A 4,246-nucleotide genomic window follows, 5' to 3' on the forward strand; every position below is an offset into this window, starting at 1 on the left:
ATAAGTTGCCATTTTTTGGTGAACCAACACTAGATGAAGACAAAACCCTTCCTAGAAGATCCAGCCCACTCTGGCCTTGTCCGTAACGTTCTAAACCCAATCTCTGGCCCTAGCACATTGCTCTAAAGTACAGTCCTGTTACAGAATTGATGAAAAGACATTGGAAGTGCCAACAGCATGCTTTGTTCTGGGGTAGCAGTCCTTCAAAGAGTATGCCTATCTCTTTAGCCCTTACAGCTGCAAAACTAAGTACTAAACTCACACCTAACCAGCGCCTTAGGATTCATTAGTCACCCCCTATGTACCCCAGAACTAGGGGTGACTAATGTGTTAAGCCATTTTCCCTTATTGATACCAGGTGTCTTCTCACACAGAGAGAGAAGAGAGGTCTAGCTAGATGTCCCCCATAGACCCTAAGCTAAACCCACAGCCGTGCCTACATAGCAAGGATCTGAGTCCCCTGCTTGTCCTAGTGTTAATCAGGATATAGTCACCGGTTTTATCTTGAATCTTAACTCTAATTCCAACCCTAATCCTGAAGTTCATTTTAGGGAAAACAGCTCTCCTGCTGTGGAGAGGGTGAGGTCCATGGAAGAGCTAGTGTATTGTTGTATCCTGCAGGTCCCATAACAACAGAAGCAAATACACTACAGTGAGCTCTGAGAAACTGGGGTTCCCAGGATTATGCTTGAAACAGGGCTGGGGCAAACACTGGGATTAGTCTTCAGGATTGCAGGCATTTAAATGCTAGCTTTATTGGTTGGTGCTGCAAAGTCCAAAGAAAACAGGAGAGGGCTTGAGCCAGCCAGAGAGGCAGCCTGAACAGGTAGAGGTTGATACTCAGTGGCTGAGGTTATGGTTCAGACTCTCGCCTGCATGTGGCAAACAGCCAAATTTACTGCCACATTCATCTGTTTTTGCGGAAGCAGGAAGACAGTGGTTAGCAGCAGGGCAGATGACTTGTGGTTGACAGCAGCGCAGGCTGCAGCCACCAGCCTGGGCTGAAGGCAAAGGTTTGAGCTGGTGTCAGGGTGCCAGCGTGCGCTCTTGTATTCCTGTGTGTGGGATCCTTAACCTTGCTCCTTAACTGAGGTACAGCAGGTCAGAAGCACTTCACGGTTATCTGCAACAGTCCTTGCCTGCTCCTTTCCCTGTTTAGTCCTGGAGACACAGAAGAATCCGTCAGTAATGTGACTGCCCTAGATATGGCAGTATCTAGAAAAAAACGCTTTTTTACGCAGTCTGAATTACACTGCAGAGGCTACGTTGTGGTGCTCTAGTGCTGTCTCAGCACATGGATGGGTGTGAGGACCAGTTCACGAGCTTTCTTTGGGGGCAGTCCTGTTGCAGGAGGCCCAGGAATCGTTGGCAGAGACAGCCAGAGAGTTTGCAGTTTCACTGGCAGATCCATGCCTGCTCCAGGGATGAGGAAATCTGCTGTCAACGGAACGTGCAGTCAGTCAGGTTTTGCGCCTTTGCTGATAGGGAGTGGGTTTGATGTTATTCTCAGTTTACACCAGCTAAGAACTTGATTGCGCAGCCTTTAAGTTAATGTTTTGTTAATTTTTTTTCATTTAGAAAATCAAATACTTTAGTAAAGCATGTGAATAATCGTCACTTCAGTGCAGTCTGCTGGCCTGCGAGATCTGAAAGGGAAATTCCCCAGAAAGTGGCTTTAAATGACATTGGAACTGGCCATCGTATTTATCATATTTTCTTGTCCAAGGAGAAATACAGAAAGCATGCCAGCAGCAAACCAGTGAAAAATCAATGCACTTCTATGTTAGTTATTTTTGAAAACCTGAAAGTTACTTGTAAGATAAATGAGGGAGTGTTACTAAATTACATAAATGAGCTTGATATTTTATTGCTGGACAGGTACTGAACTTGTATATGCTTACTGCACTTATGTACAGTGGTGCTTATTTGCAATTAAATTGCAGTGATGAAGTGCAAAATTAATATACTGTATTGAAATACTGCTCAAATGGGTTTTCTGAAATAAATCCGGGGTTGCACTAATAAAATCCAGCATGTTTTCTAACTAGAGAGTGTCCCCCACATTCATCCTACTCAGAGAAATGGAGAAAGTTTCATTATGAGAAGGCAAGCATGTACCTTCCTTGGTCAATCAGAGCTGCTCCTCCTGCTGATGTGCGTTCTGTCTGGTTTTGAGACGGCTTGTAGAGAAGGGAGGCTGCAAATCAGTGGGCTGGGATAGAGAGGTTAAATTCCGCATCCTTTTTGGAAGACACGGGTATCTTTATTAGTTAATATGGGAATATTGCTATCATTCTTATGGTATCATCATCATGGTATTGGCTTATGTGGTATCATTATTATCTAATATTGGATCAGTATTAGCAAGCCTACTTAAGGCTTTAAATAACAACAGGACGTAAAGGCAGAAATATTAATGAAGAAAACTGGAATAGGATGGATTGTTAGCAGTGGTGCTAGAGAGCAGAAGGTGGTTCTCTAGGGTTCAGGTGTGGCAAAGAAAGCTCCTGAATTCTCATTAGGAGTGTGTGGCAGAAAAGAAAGCAACTGCTGGATGCTTAAGCATGCAAGCAAAATTTAAGTTATACCCAACAGCAAAGTTGGGATCTGTCTCACCTAAGTTGGCAGCTTGGAAGCACGTGCTTTCTTCTGTATCCTCCAGGCTCCCTTTAGAGTGAGAGGAGTCAGTGAATCACCTGGAAGGATTTCTTTCAGCTTTAAGCGGAAACAAAACTAAAAGCACCTTAATTACACTGTAAAGCGCCTGTCTCTCTCTATCATCTATAAGCCTGGAGAGACTGATTCAAATGACAGTGTGTCTGCACGGTAGACATCTACAGTTAAGTGAGAAGCATCCCACCCAAACCCTGGGAAGCTGTAAGGAACTTTCTGAGGGCACAGCATCTAGCACCTTGCTAGAAAAATTACATTTGTGAGTATCTTTTAAGGACTGTCTTCCAAGTAACTCTCTGGAGATGTGGGAACTGTCGCAGCGGGGATGTGTTCTCTCTTGGGAATGTCAGTAGGATCTTCATTAACACTGGCAGGAGTCCTGTGGGCCCCTGTGTTGTCCTCAAGGCAGATCGGAGAAAGTGACTGCTGGATATCCTAGAAATTCCTGGTAGTGCTAGAAAAGATTTCATGAAGCGTGCACTTGAGAATGCCGTGAAATGGATGTAATTCAGTGGTATATAGTGAGGGGACCAAATTCTGCTCTTATACCCAGTGGTGCAAGTCCCAATCATAGGGTTGATTGTGGTGGGGTATTTCCGTATCTTCCTAGCTGAGAAAAATTGGTCCCGTTGGGGGTCTCGAGTGAGGCACTGCCAGAGAGAGCAGCAGACCAGACTCGGTGACCTCCCGGGTCTCCTTCCAGCTGTGTTTCTGTTCTAATAAACTTGCAGGATCATGTCCACCAGTCTCCTGGGCTTGGCTGAGCCCCGTAACTTATTTATTTACTGGTTGTCCATTATTTATGTGAGAGCAGGAAAGCCAGTCAGTTGGGTATTTTTCTCTCTGTTTTTATTTTAACTCTTTTTCTTGCTCTCTTTTCTTTCTCCTCTCTTGCTATCTTTCATCTCCAATTTGTTTTGACTCTGTTGATTTTTGAAGTACCCAAAATACCACAGACAAAATGCCAAGCTTCAATTAAAAAAAAAAAAAAAAAGGCCAACAGAGAGTTATTATACATTTTTTATGACCTGGAAATCTCCCGAGACATCTTAAGATTGCTGAGATGTTCATCTAACTGGTGGATTGATCCCCCCCTCCCCCCCCCCCCCCAACTTCAAAGAGTGTCAGCTGGAAAGAGAAACAACTAAGTGGGAATACAGGACACAGGAATTTTACCCGAAGGGAAAGGAGACTGCACACCTGTTTATAGACCTAAATAGAGAACACATGACGCTTTAGAGGAATGCGCTGTGAAGCTTGCAATGCATGAATGCAGGCGTTTTGTGCGTTATTGTGAACATATGTTGAAAATGGAGTTATCCAGAAAAGAATTTTACCCGCAGAAATTGTTTGTATCTTCTATGACCCCTAACGGCTGAAACTTGTTGCCAATTTTTTTTTTCTTTTTTTTTTTCGTTTTCATCAGGAAAGGAAAAGTTCGGGCACTGAGGAGAGCACATACATTAAGTAAACACACACACACACACCCCCCAAGCCCCTTGTCTCCTAAATAAAAAGCATTTACACAGGAATTTTCTAACCACTCCCAAAGCCACCAAAACGGCGGGCACAG

The 4,246-nt window shown here is 43.9% G+C and overlaps 1 protein-coding gene across 1 annotated transcript in view; it reads left to right on the plus strand.

The window, feature by feature from the left end:
• The window catches only part of RGS6 (regulator of G-protein signaling 6), a 250,330-nt gene that overhangs the window by 227,002 nt on the left and 19,082 nt on the right, over nt 1-4,246 (plus strand). The window lies entirely within an intron of this gene.

Source organism: Pygoscelis adeliae, unplaced genomic scaffold (assembly GCF_000699105.1).
Source record: "Pygoscelis adeliae isolate BGI_AS28 unplaced genomic scaffold, ASM69910v1 Scaffold22, whole genome shotgun sequence".
NCBI lineage: Eukaryota > Metazoa > Chordata > Aves > Sphenisciformes > Spheniscidae > Pygoscelis > Pygoscelis adeliae.